This window comes from Aedes albopictus, chromosome 3 (genome assembly GCF_035046485.1).
Source record: "Aedes albopictus strain Foshan chromosome 3, AalbF5, whole genome shotgun sequence".
Lineage (NCBI taxonomy): Eukaryota > Metazoa > Arthropoda > Insecta > Diptera > Culicidae > Aedes > Aedes albopictus.
In genome coordinates this window covers 249,956,735-249,970,708 of record NC_085138.1, presented here as the reverse complement: position 1 = coordinate 249,970,708, position 13,974 = coordinate 249,956,735, and positions in this window count along the sequence as shown.

Below are 13,974 nucleotides of genomic sequence, written 5' to 3'. Positions count from 1 at the left end.
AGATCCTGACTACCCAGTCAACCAGTCATCGTATAAGATGTTGTATAAGATGATAAAGTGGAGGCGATATGCGTACATTTTACATGTGCCTAAATGGAGGCATGCACGCATATGACTCCACTTTATCATTTTATACAACATCTTATACGATGACTGGTTGTCTGGGTATCAACCGGTGCAGACAGACGGCCAATTATTCTGGGCCCATAGAGATAATAGAAAAAAAAACTGTCTAGTTTTGAATATCGGCACTATTATACGTCGTTTTAAATTTGCCCCAAACATAATTCGAGGATTACTCACAGCAGTCGCTTCATTGTCGTGCCCAGTAAATTACCGATATTATACTGCCATTAATTCATAAATCACGACTGCAGGCAGACGAAGAAGATGACGACGACCGCTGAGAACCCGTTCCACCGCTAGCTCGATCGCTCGCTCGCTCGCTCTGTAGATACGTCGTCAGCTGGGTCACCGTTTAACTCATGAGAAGAAGCTAAACCAAAAAGTAAACCAACGAATGAATGAACGAACGAAGACGCAGGGAAAATGACGAGATAGCGCTGAAAGCGAAAGCGTAGAAATATAAACAAAGATTGCATAATATTTGCGCTCAATTTTCTTCTTCGTATTTCTTGTTTGAAATTCAACGGTGGGGGGTCTGGAGAAGCTGAAGAAAAACTTAGAAGACGTACTGATTTGCACACTAAAGTTATTTGCGACTGACTGGATAGGGCTAAGAACGTGGAGTTGAATGTAATACTGTAAATCTATTAACCAATGGTAGGGAGGATAATGCTATCAGTGTATAATGCAGCTCTTTGTCTTGATGATATGGTATCTAAGCAATATAAATATAAAAAATAGTCCTGTAGTTAAAGAATTAAGATATTCTATTGTAAACAATACTAACCTCACCGGATCACTTACGGTAGGAATAGCAAATAGGCCACGACAAAGGCCGCGTAATGCGTAATTCAAATCCCATTGAGCCGCTTCCCAGTAACTCCTATCTCTATCTCCTTGTGATAACCAACCTCGGTAGGAAATTTGACAGTAGGACTTGATTCCGCAAACCTGAGCATTTGTTTTTTAGGAGGAGCCAGTCGAAATGTTACGGAAAAGCAGAATAATTCGAACCAAGACCAACGGCAACGATCACTGCGTCGAAACAGGACTCACGATTGAACACTTCATACGTGGAATTGCCGATCTCTGAAGCTTGTGGATGTGCAGCATAGTTTCCCTTATATCCCTCACACCTAAAGCTCACAATAGAATCTCAAACCGAACCAGTTTTGATTAATGATTGATGGGCACCTTCTAGAGGACTGTTAGAGTGCAGCAAAATCAGCCATCAACGACGCAGCCTAGAGCGACATCGGGTTTATGGGAAGGAGTCGATGATTCGACGAGTACAGTATGATTTTGGAAAAGAAGAACGTGGAATGATACAGAACCGGAAACAGGAGGGAGTGGGAGAGAGTTTGTGGGTAAACTACCAGTTCATTCGGATCTGCAGACGTCGAGAACTGATAACCACGTGCAACCCGATCTGACCTGCTGAAGGCAAAGGTATCACTACCCTTCAGGTCCTATCAGCTGCACCAGAAGGTTGCCCAAGTAACACACATGCTATATAAAAGTTACGACAGCGCAAGTTTTGGTTGTATAGAAGTTTATTTTACGTTATTTCAACACAATGTTAGAATTACGTAAAATAAACTTCTATACAACCAAAACTTGCGCTGTCGTAACTCTATTATAACATATGTGTTGCTTGGGTTGCTGACAGCAGGGTCTCCACCTGCCTCGACCCTTGCCTGGGACCCCTTTCCAACCGCGGGCTCGGATCCAACCCAGTAGGCCAACGCCACGACAGCACCGCTACCGGGACTTCCTCTCCGCGGCCACTTAATCGCTGTAAGGGTCGACCTCGACCGCAGGGCACCGGTATGACCTACGAAGCCGACTTCGAACCCCTGGACCACCTCTTGTACTGCATCTGGACTAGCCATTCTCCGAGTCCACGCGCCACCTCCTCTGTAGCTTCCAGACGATATGGGTGATAGCCGTTGAAACGGCGTTCCAGCCAAACTCATCCCTACACATCCTCTGGACCAAGTTGTCCGGGTTTGTGTCCTCCCCGCATGTGGCAAGCATGCGGTCACGCATTGTGCGAAAACGCGGGCACACGAACAAAACGTGTTCCGCCGTTTCCACCATTGCACACTAGGCATTCGGGAGAATCCGCATGTCCAAAACGGTGTAGATACTGTCGGAAGCAACCATGACCTGTAAGGACCTGTGTCAGGTGGAATGTAACTTCCCCATGGCACCCATTAATCCAACTATCTACCCTCGGTATCAACCTATGGGTCCACCTTCATTTGGTGGAACTGTCTTACGCGCGCTGCCATTTGACCATAGAGGCCATCCTGGCAGTCCTGCGTATGCCTCTTGTGCCGCGCATTTCGAAGCACTCCATGTCCTCACTGATAAGAATGCTGATAGGCACCATACCAGTAATGACGCAGAGAGCGTCGTGTGACACGGTACGGTACGCGCTCGCAACCCTCAGGCACATAAGCCTGTAAGTACTTTCCAGCTTCCGTCGGTAGCATTTAGTACTTAGCGCGGTGCCCCACGCCGGGCCGCCATACCTAAGTATGGACGTAGCAACACTAGCCAGAAGCTGGCGCTTACTGGTGTACACCGCAGAGCTATTGGACATCATGCGGTACAGTGCCACAATAGCTGTGAAGGCTCTTTTACAGGCATAATCGACGTGGCTACCGAAGGTAAGCTTATCGTCGATCATCACGCCCAAGTGTTTGACGGAGCGCTTTGACAGGATAGTGCACTCTCCTACACTGATCTCCGTATGCTGCTGCGACTTCCGGTTGTTAACAACCGTCACCTCTGTCTTGTGGTGAGCCGGTGAGCCAGCTCCAGTTTCCTGGATTGCATCCACGCCTCCACAACCTTGATCGAGTGGTCAGTAGTCAACTTCACCTCCTCGATTGTTTCACCGTAGACTTCGAGTGTTATGTCGTCGGCAAATCCGACAATCTCCACTCCCACTGGGTACTCTAACCTCAACACCTCGTCGTACATGACATTCCATAACACCGGACCCAGGATGGAACCTTGCGGGACTCCTGAGGTTATGTGAAAGCACTTCCGACCCACCTCCATGTCGTAGACTAGTACACGATTCTGAAAGTAACTTCCGCGAATCTTGTACAGGTACTCCGGTATACCCAGACGCAAGAGCGCATCGGCAATAGCAGACCAGCTGGCGCTATTAAACGCATTCCTTACATCCAGAGTCACTACCGCGCAAAAGCGAATTCCCCTCCTCTTAGGCTCGAGTGCTTTCTCGGTGGTTTTTGTAACCGACAAGATAGCGTCTATGGTGGACCTCCCCTTCCGGAAGCCGTACTGGTTGCTCGAAAGACCATTTCCGCCCTCCGTGCACCTCAACATTCTATTGAGGATGATCTTTTCGAGCACCTTCCCCGCCGTGTCAATCAAGTAGGTTTGGAATTTCGTCCGGACCTGAGGCCTTACCTACGCTAAGGGACTTAGCTATCCCCGCAAGTTCCACATCGGTGACCCTCTCCTCATCGCCAGCCCCAGTCCCCGGCTGTCCTACGAAAGGAGGCCAAGGACTAGGATCATGAAGCGGAAAAAGTCCTCCAGTGATCCCCTCCAACATCTCTGGAGATTGCTCTGTAAGAGCCATCACACCTCTCGTCTTGGCCATAACGATCCTGTAGGCGTCACCCCACGGGTTCGTATTGGCACTCTGACAGAGACCCTCAAAGAAGGCCTTTTTGCCTGCTCTTATCTCGGTCTTGACCGCGGCTTTTGCAGCGGCGAACACCACCCGCCGTTCGTTTCGCTCTTCCTCTGATCGTGCTCGCTGATCCGCCGCCTAGCCTGTAGGCAGGCGCGGCGCAGGTCCGTAATCGCGTCGGTCCACCAGTATGCCGGTGGCCTCCCATTTCTAGGGTGGACTCGCCTAGGCATGGTCGCATCACACGCACGTGAGAGCACCGCTACCAGCTCGTCGCCGTCTAAACCTATTGAGTTTCGCTCACGGCGGAGCGCCTCCCTAAATACCCCTTCGTCGAAGTATGATGTCTTGCGAGGGCTTGGCCTTGGCCTAGCCGCCTCTTCTTCTATCCGCTGTCTGCTGTTGTTGTAGTCGATACTGTAGCGAACCGCCAGGTGGTCGCTGTGAGTGTAGTAGCCATCATCTACTCTTCAGTTCGAACTACTTGTTAGGCCAGGACTACAAAAGGTCACGTCAATAATTGACTCCGCTCCGTTTCGACTATAGGTACTCTTGGTACCAACGTTAGCCAAGTCGACATCTAAGATGGCCAGTGTTTCTAGCAGGATCTGACCCCGCTGGTTCGTGAAACGGTTTCACCATTCCACATCCCATGCATTAAAGTCACCCGCTATTACCACCGGCCTTCGCCCTGTTAGCACGGTCGTTAAGCGGTCCAGCATTTGCGGCCACCGCGGAGGCGCATAACAGCTACAGAAGAAGACCCCGTTTACTTTGGCGACCACGAAGCCCACATAGGTAGTAGACACCAACTCCTGCACGGGGTATTTACCCGTCGTCCATATCGCCGCCATTTTCCTGGTCCCATCCGAGACCCAGTTGCCGTTGCCGGCGGGTACTCGGTATGGGTTCGAAATGATGGCGATATCCGTCTCCCACTCAGAAACCGCCTGACAAAGCAGTTGCTGAGCCGCATCACAGTGGTTCAGGTTCAGCTGCGTTACCTGCACTGTGATTTGTTATTCACTGCGGCTTTCTTGAAGGCCGGGCACCCTGGACCACCCATCGGATGTCTGTTTTTCGGGGATTTCCCGGTACAGATCATGCAGATGGGCGGACTCGTGCAGCTTTGGGCCTTATGACCTTTAGCGCCGCATCGCCTGCACAGTTTGCGCCTGTCAGGGCCTTTGCAGTCCCACGACTTGTGTCCTGGTTCCAGACACCTGAAGCAAACCACTGGTGGCTCGTGGAATGTCAGGTGACATACACACCAGCCCACCTTTATACTCCCTACTTTAACGGACTCTTTAACGTCCGCCACAGGTAGCTGAACCGAAGCTATCTGTGTCCCTGCAGGCCCTCTCCGTAGCTCAACAGCTGCGGCGGCCACCTGCACATCGCACTGTTGCCGCAGTGCCGTGACGAGCTCTTCCACTTCGGTGATCTCATCAATGTCCTTGACCTTCAGAGTCGTCTCATGTATAAGAGCCCTCACCTGCACACCCTCACCAAAGACCTCGTCTTCCAGCCTCTTATAGGCGGCGCCCTTGTGCTTCTTCTGACGCTCCAGCTCCAGGATCATCTCGTCCGTACGAGTACGTCTAATACTGCGTACGTCGGCTCCAAGACCCTCGAGCTTGGCGTCGCTTCGCATTGTCTTCAAGACGTCCGAGTACTTGGACTGTTCCGTCTTGATGACGATCGCATCGCCTTTCTCGCACCTGGCACCTGCCCTCCTACGCCTTGGCTTGGCGTCCTGCGCTACTACTTGCGGATTCGCCTTCTTCTTCCTCTTCCGCTCTACCTTCGTCCAAGGGGGGTCCTCCCCTTGGATCGCCCTGCTCTGTGGCTGTTGAGGGCCCACCAGCGGTCGCAACCCCTTGTTCCCATCGTTCCGGGACGGGCCAGCATTTTCAGGCTCACCCTTCCCAGCTTTCAGGGAACCCTGGCTGGGGTCCGATCTTCCGGCATTATTACCGACTTTCGGGGTAATGATTCGCCTGGCCTTGCGGGCACCGCCAGACAGCTCCTCGCCTGACGGCTGTCTCGCCCGCTTCTGAGATTGCTTGCTCCGTTTGTCGCGAGCAGTCGCTTCCATCTTGTTCGGACTTCCTGCGAAGGAGAAGGCCTCCGTTTGGGTAAACTTCGGCACTTTCTCAATTACAGGCTCCGCTGCTGCAGCAGTCAGCAACGCGAGTGCCGCGTGCTCCTGTCGATCGACACCCTAAGTCGAAGCAAGGCCGTTTTCAGGTCCTTGCTTATGTTCGACTTAGTGGACGCAAAGTCGATGATTTTGCCAAGCTGCTGCTCAGCCACCTCTATTGCGGACCGTCCATTGGATTCTTGGTTGACGGCCCTCAACAACCACGCTCCGTCCATAACCTCCACCGGCTGGCTTGCCGGGAAATGGACTGGAGCACCCACGCTTGAGGTGCGTACGCAACTCCCAGCGCCTATCTTCTCACTTCTCCTTGTCGGAGATCTCATCAACCCGCTTCTTGCGAAGGGATTGATCGCACCGTTACTTCCACCTAAATTTTGAATTCTTGAATTTTTGCTCATTTTTTCATCCCACGAGTTGCACGGGAAAGAATGTCCACCACGCCAGAGCCCTGCATTAACGCGGTAAGGGACGAAATACTGTGGGGGTGTGCACAGGCTCCGTCAACGATCGAGCATCTTTTTCACCCCCTCGATCACTCATTCCTCAACACGGGTCGCTTGACACCTTGAATTGGGGTTAGTTGTCCTATGTAAACAAAGTACATGGTAGTAGGTGAAAGGGCGAGAATAACAAACTGTATCCGTTGTATGAAGTAAATCCTTATTGTTCTAAAGTGAAATCCTGCTATAATCAACTAAAATAAAACTTCCTGCCAAAGCACTATATTTCCCGCAAATATCAATCAAACTTCAACAAATAGGTCAACAAAGATGCCCTCTGGCCAGCAATCGTGCCGCAGCCCAACCGGGATATTGTGCAATCCAGTCGGATTCGCCACTCAGATTGGCGGCCTCTCGAATTGTGCAACTTCCCTCAACTACGATACTGCTGGCTGCCGCCGGCCGGTTCGCCAACCATCCAACGGTCCAACATCAAGCAAGTAAGAGGAAAAGAGCATTCGTTCGTGTTTTTTTTTCTGCCAGTCACATTCTATGCTAAAAATCCATTCAGGAAAACCGGCCTCGGTCTATGCTGGGCCGCTCTATCTGACCAGAGAGGCCACATTTTCATTTTAATTCGCTTCTTTCTATTTTGGCTCAATAAAACCATAAATAACTGTAACCATCCCACGCTTGAAGCTACCCGCGGGGTTTTAGTGGTCGGTTCTGTTTTTTGCTGCGGCGCGTCGTTGGCTTCTATTACCCCGCTGGCTGCTGCTGTTGTTGTGGAGTCTGGTCGAGTTCTACTGACTGCGACGGTTGGCGGCACAGATTGGCACGGGGAAAAAGACCCGCCTTAAGATGGTTGAATAATGCGCTTAGCTGGGACACTGCGAACAACACTGATTTGTTGCACAGTGGTTCTGCTCTGATGATATCTGAGGAAAACTAGCACCACAAAGTGGTTAACTGCACAAGTAGGTAAGCACTAAATTTGAAATTTCTTCTTTTGTCATTCTTGTAGACCTAAAAAAGGTTCAAGTGGATTCAATACACCTTTGTAATTAATGAACATGTCAAATCAGGCCAAACATTTCAATAGGTCCTATCTGCATTTGAGAGGCTCTCTTTGTTCACTTTCTCTTTCAATTATTGCAATGTAATGGTACATTTTTCAACTATTTTTGCAGTACAAATCAAAAGAAGATTGTTTTGAACATCGTTCAATCCAAGGAGACAACCATAATACAAATAAACAGCTGAGATATTAACGAAAGAGAGGGAAACCAAAGAGAGCCTCTCTTCTGCAGATAGGATCTTTAGACTAGAGTCAGTCTAGTTAGAGTCTGGCGGACTGTCACTTTCGATCGGAGCCAATCGAGCATGACGTCACGGTGTAGCATTTATCGGTGAGGACACCATGACGTCATGCTCGATTGGCTCCGGTCGAAAGTGACAGTCCGCCAGACTCTAATTATAGGGACTCTACTTTAGACATGTTTGACCTGAAATTCTTTTTTTTAAAAGCAACCTATAAATTGCTTCTGAACCACTATGTTGTACTACCCAGCCTCTTGGTCCAAAAAACAGACCTCCAATAGTTCCCAGAGAGTCTAATACCATCAACGAGAGCAGAACAGCACAAGCAGTTTTCGTTTTCATATTGTGGTACCAGAAAACCAGAAAAATGAACGATAAACGACACAACAATAGAAAGCGAGAGTGGGTTTTATGCTTAATTTTCGTGATCTGCAGTGGGAGTTGCAGTCTGATCAACGACGATGGTGGCGGCGGCGGAAGAATTTGAAAATCGTGACCCATTTAGTGACTCAGTCACATTTTGCGTTGATGTTGCGTTGCGTTGTGCCCTGTTGCCTACAATTCAAAGATAATCCACGCACCCCGTAAACTGTTGTGGTCGACTGTCGTCGACGACAGATCTCTCGGTAATATTCCATTGCCTTTGTGATTCCTCAAGACATCTCGATTTCATCACAGCGCGCGAGAACAAAATTCTCCTTGCTCAATTAATTACTTTATCGCGTTCATCATCATCATCACCGACATGCACCCTGGCCATGCCAGGCCAGGCACTCACACACACGGTTTATCATGCATCTTGATTTGTGGCACAGTTCTCGCATGTTTCGGAGCACGACGCTTTTTTTTTTCTTGGGCAAACAATATTTACGCTTTATGCAAGAGCAAGAGTAAACTCGCTGACTTGGCGCGCAAGTTGGATCAAGAGATAGACAAACGCCGCGTCAGTCATACCTGCGTGATAGATTGTGTACAAAAAGTCAACCCTTTCGGGTAGGGAACATCGGGGCGAGTGGGAACTGAGAAATGGAGTGTTGTTCTGGCAGCCGCTCGTTACCAGAACAGACACTGTTTGAGCTGCACCTCCTAGCGGTCTTTGTCATCGATTGACCCGAGGAAGCATGAAGTAGAGATTTGTGAGGACCAGAACTATGTTGGACGCTCCAAGTTGTCGACTCGCCATTTTGCAGCCCATCAATTCAGATACACATAGGGTAGCAGTACAGGAGTCCAGGGCCTTGGCGAACCCCCTCTTCTACGAATCAAGTGGGAGCTTAAGATTCTTTCCTAGGCGAACCATATCCAATTCACACATCAGTGTGGACTACCACCTTTGCCACCGGGAGGTGACCGAGCTCCAGATACACGAGAATCTCAAGCAGATTAGGCCTAGGTGTGGCAAGGGCTCAGCAGTGGGCCTTGTTGGGCCTGCAGAAATTCCACACATCCGGAAGCAACTCTGTACAAGTGGCACCGCTTCCAAAGTTCTACAGCCCAGTTGGGAGTGGTTCGGGCACATCAGGGAGAACGCCAGTAAGGCGTACTGGTCTTGCATTGTAATTGGTAACTAAGACGGTACACGCTTAGGTATCTACACACAAGTTAGCTAATGGTATCGACGATATTCTATCCTCTTATGGCGGTAAGCTCCACAGCGTACTAGACGCCAATCACGTATTATCCTCGATTTTCCTAAGCACCAAACGGTATTATCCTTGATTTTAATCTGAGATTTAACTTTAGTGCGCCGAATCGGCGCACTAAAAATAAATCTCGGATTTACACAAATTTGCTGCGTGCGGAAATAAATTGGCACCGCATACTACGCCCTCGTAGAACCGTCAAAGAAAAACAAAACAAATGAAAAACAGCAGAAGTCTGTGCTGCCGACCGATGCTTTCGGAAAAGACGGATAAGACACTCCAACTACTCCTGAGGATGGGCGTGCGCCGTGATGAGCGACTCAACCGGGAATTTCCCGTTGGATGTGCAGAGAAGATTTGAAAGGCAGTGGCTACAAAGGTTTCTCCTCACATGTGATGGGAAACGTCGTCAAAGATCCCTTTTGTTTCAATGTTAGCTACGGTGAGAAACATCGTGGACTGCAGTACGATCAGCGATGTTTTCGGAAGATTGCTGCTTGCTGGCCAGGTACCTGGTGAATCGATAGTAGGATTGCTCACTAACGTCAAGTTTCAATTGACCAGATTTGCGCCCCTACGCCCGCGTTCACCTAAAAAATAATTGATATATCTTTGTGAACTCGCAAAGGTTCTAGTAATCTTTTATCTAAGGATCCCCTTATGAGCTGCCTTAACAAGTTCATATAAGTTAGAATATACATATTCATTTCAAAATTCCTTCATAGTTTCCGCAGAGATTCATAATTCAATCTGGCTGGGAATTATGTGTTTAATATATTTTTTTAGTCATTGCTGGAGGGTTTCTTCCAAAGATTCAATCGATGATCCTCCCGGTTTTCTCATGGAATTCCTGCGAAGATACCTCCGGCGATTCTTCAAGGATTCCTTCAGGTATTCCTTCAAAATTTCACCAGAAATTCCTCCGGGGATTCGTTCAGGAATTTCTTCAGACAATTCTGCAGGAATTATTCCGGAATTTCTCCAGCAATTTCTACGAACCTCCAGAAATTCCACAGGGGATTTCTTCAGAAATTCCCTCCACGATTTCTCTACGAATTCTTTTGGTTTTTTTCAGTTTTCATTCGAGGATTCTTCCAGGAATTCCCTCGAGAATTCCTTCGGCTCTAGGAATTCCTTCAGGAATTCGAGGATTTCTCCAGGAATTCCTTCGGGGGTTCCTACGGAAATTCCTGTGAAGATTCCTCTAGGATTTTTTCCGGGATTTTGTCCAAGAATTTCTTTGTGGATTTCTTCAGAAATTCTTCTAAGAATTTCTCCATGAATTTCTCCGTGTATTTCTCCAGGAGTTTTTCTGTCCATATTTTCAGAAATTCCTTCGGCAATTTCTCCAGGAATTCTTTCGGGGATTTCTCCAAGAATATATGAGGGGATTTCTCCAAGACTTCTATCGCAAAATCCTCCAAAAAATTCCTCCTGGGATTCTTCAGGAAATCTTTTTTTTAGAAATTCCTCTGGAGGTTCTTTTAAGAATTCCACTAGGAATTCCGTTAAGGATTTCGCTAGGGGATTTTTCCAGGATTTTTTGGGATACCTCCAGGAATTCTTCACAGTTTTCTTCAGGAATTCTTTCGGCGATTTCTTCAGGAAAGCTTTCGGGAATTACACCAGTATTTTTAGGGGATTCCTACAAGTATTCTTCCGAGGATTTCTTATAAATTTCTTTTAGGAGTTGTTCCAGGAATTCCTTCAGAAATACCTTCGAGGATTCCTCCAGGAATTTATTCGGGAATTCTCCCAGGAGTTTCTGTGGAGATTTTTCCTTAAATTCATTCGGGGGTTTCTCGAATTTCCTCCAGGTATTCATCCAGGAATTTCTACTGGGAAACTACCAAAAATTCCACCGGAAATTCCTTTCTTTGATCTGAGTACGTTACCAATAGAATAACAGGGCAAATTAATGTTTTGTGTTGTATGTTAATTGTGATGTGCTTTTTTATGTACATGTGTGCAGTTGTGTATGTCATAATTATCATTATGTTGAATAAATTGATTTCCGTGGTGTGGCCTTAAAGTACGCTCTTGACCTGTGCCCAGCTTAGGAAACTAACTGGGTGGAAGTAGGTTCAGATGAACACTCCTGACTAACGCTGATCCGGCTCTGAGCACAGTTCCCATAAGGGCCTGGGCCAACCCTCGGTTGGCCTCCCTGCTTGCATAGATAACCACCAGGATCATTGGCGACTACTTCATTTGCAGTGAGGGATAGCGGCTCTAGGGGCTGTCCATAAACCACGTGGTCATGAGGGGGGGGGGGGGGGGGGATTTCGGCCAATGAGCATTTTGTATGGACGATTAAAATATTTTATATGGACTAATGACCACGCGTGGGGGGGGGGGGGGGGGTTGAGAAGTCCCAAAAAAATGACCACGTGGTTTATGGACAGCCCCCTAGGGGGGACCCAACAGAAATGACGACTACTAAATTCATGAACAACAACAATGTGATCGAGAGTGGAGAAGCAAAGGGAACGGCGTTGAACCCGTTCGCCCGAGGTGGACTGGCGAGAACACCACTACGAGGAGCTGGTGTACCCACCAGCGAGCAGGCAGCAGGCGTAGACTGGCGTAGACCTCACGCGGGCGCTGAACCGCCACATGAGCTTCTCGAGTCAGGTGTCAAATTCAGGAGTGCTAACTTTGACCCGTTTTTTCTTTCCGATAGGGCATCCGATTTGGCTGCGATTATGCAACTTGACCCATGCGACAGTTACAGGTTCTACCGAACCACACTGGGCGAGAACATTGTAACTATTGAGTTTCTGAAGAAGGTCCCAAACGAATCGAAACGTCTGACAAAAACAAATGACAGCGTTTTGGTTTTGTCAAGACTTAGAAGCCACAAAACATCAGCAACCATCAGCAAGGACCTGAAACAGGAAATGCTGAAGCTTCTCAAATTGCTGGTTCTGGCCAAGAAGGAGTATGATTTCCTGGTCGAAAAGTGGAGTGCAGCTGATCCGAGCAGGGAGGAGCGGTCTACCCAAACGGATAGCTTCCTCTTTGCAGGCAACGCGACGATGCAGCACGAAACCATGCAGCTCGCCAGAGCCGTAGCGGAGAGGTCAAACCGCCCTACGGCTCGAGCTGCATGGTCGAAACCTGCCGAGGAGACGTGGCCCAAGAAGTGTCCAGCAGAGACAGGCGAAAAGCCAAAGAAGAAGAAAGGAACGGCCAGCGCGAGTAACCAGGCTGCGAAATCGGTTGAGAAACGCGCAATGGACAGGGATACCAAGACCCGAGAGGCCAACCCTAAGAGGAATGGTAGCCAACCGGACCAAGGGAAGGAGAACCCTTGGATTACGGTTGGGATGAAGAAGAAGTTGGGAAAAGTGAAGTCAGCCTGCAAACGCGAACGAAGCGACGCGCTGGTCTTCAAAACTGAGGCGGATACAAACGCCGAGGTGCTGAGGGCCATGTAAGGCGAAAATCGTCTCTCACCGCAGGGTGCGGATGTGAACAGCATCTGTTGCACCAGGACCGGTGGGATGACGCTAGTGCTGAAGAAGGGGGCGATGCTAAAAAGGGAACCTCCTACAAGGCACTAGCTCAAGAGGTATTGGGCTAACAGCGGAGACTGCTCTCCAGTGAAAAACCTGAACGAGATCCCCAACGCAGAGGAGGACGCAGCCGCACTTAGGCAGCAGTGGGAGGTAGATGCACCAAGTGCATCGATCCGTCTGCGAAAGGGTCCGGCAGGCACGCAGGACGCCACGTTCATACTTCCAGTAGGGAAGGTTAACAAGACGACTGCAGTCGGCAAGATAAGAGCTGCAGGGTTGGTCAATTCTCGCTCTTGCCCTTGAAAAGTGCAAATTTCAGTGCGGTATAGATAAGTGTGCCTTGACGCTCTTTGATTTCAAAGAGAAATATATCTTTTTACCAAAAAGTGAAACCGCGAAAAAGAGCGTAGTGCACCGCGTTTTTCCCACGAAAAGAGTAGTTTATTTATCCGCACTACCTCTTCTTGCTCGGTTGTGTGGGAAGTGTGAACGAATGCATGTTGCCATGGCAGCCACACAAGCTCGAATACGAGACTCGCGATGAAAATCTGATTTGCTAGAGCAAACTGTCAATGCAGCTGACAATTCAATCCTACTTTCAACGAATTTTTAGCATGTAAATTATTAAGGTATCATTTTGAGATCATCATACCAAGCAGTGGTGTACAGAGTAGAGATGGGCGAACCGTTCACGAACGGTTCTGAAGAACTAGTTCTAAGGTGAGAATGACTGAACTGTCGTTCGTTTGAAAAGAACGGTAGTTCTCCGTTCTCTAAAATCGAGAAAATTGAATGCCTTACTGAACTTTCCCATACATTCATGCAAACCTGTGACGACCTGGAGCTGCCCGAAAACTATAGGAAAGGATACACAGCTTTCACTATACACTGGGCTGGTACCGTGCTAAGACCTAGTTGACCCCAAGACATCGACTTTATTCCAATCATAACCAAGTTCTTGTCCATGTCGTGCCGTGAGTCCATTATTCGTACTGACTCGGATGAGCCTCGATCAGACCGGAATGGGATCGATGCTTAGGGCCCTTTCATCAGTCACTATGGTTTTGACAAGGGTTCTAACCAG